Raw genomic sequence first — 997 nt, forward strand, 5'->3', positions numbered from 1 at the left:
TTCTTCACCATTTTGCCACCTGGGAAACCCTGAAACAGCTCAAAACCTGATTAGATTTTGGTAACGGACATCTTCTCCCAATCTACTTTGACAGTACTTTAGATATTTCTTACTTTGATACTAAGATGCATTTGGAGAGCCCTTTGTACTTCGTTAGTCACATTCAAGGTCTCATTTCTCCAGGAGGTATTATTAACTCTGTCGGATGAGTGAGGAAATGGGGACTAGAAGAGGTATGATGTGCTAAAGGCACTCATGCGGGTCAGCGGTGTCCAACAGCAGAGAATCTCCCTCAGTGGCAGGAGCAACACCCACACAGTGTGTGCACGAACAGCGTCCGAGTGGCTCCTCCGCCGTGGTCACCTGCCCAGGCTCTGGGACTGCCAACAGGGCCGTGGTCTCCATCCAGCTGGATCAGGTCACAAACGGCAGGTGTGTTTCTTTATTCTCTGTCAGTTCATTGAGCCTGCTTCTCTTCCATGCTGCCTGAGTGTCCAGCCAGCATTTGGGATTACTGGGAGAATGGATGGTCTCTGTGCATCTTAGGTCAAATCTTTGGCACAAGAACCTAATTGGAAACAAGGCCTCGTAGGTTGGATTTCATCCCTTGTCCTATGGGATCATAAGGTCTAAGTGAACCGACTGGCATGTCCACCCAGGGTGCCTGGGACACTAAAGACAAAGAGGGTGAACAAAAATTGGTCTCTGCCCAAGTGGAATTTAGAAAGTTTTCTAAAGAGTTAGTCTTGAATTGAGTAGATTTATGGATTTGGTAGGGCTTCTCAGGTGGCTCAGTGGGTAAGGAATCCACCAGCAATGCAGGAGACCTGGGTTCAATCCCTGGGTCAGGAAGATCCCCTGGAGGAAGAAATGGCAACCTACTCCAGTATTCTTACCTGGAGAATCCCATAGACCGAGGACCCTGGCGGGCTACAGTCCATAGGGTCACAAAGAGTCAGACACGACTGAAGCAACTGAGCACGAGCCATGCGTGGAT

Source organism: Bos javanicus, chromosome 20, assembly GCF_032452875.1.
Source record: "Bos javanicus breed banteng chromosome 20, ARS-OSU_banteng_1.0, whole genome shotgun sequence".
Lineage (NCBI taxonomy): Eukaryota > Metazoa > Chordata > Mammalia > Artiodactyla > Bovidae > Bos > Bos javanicus.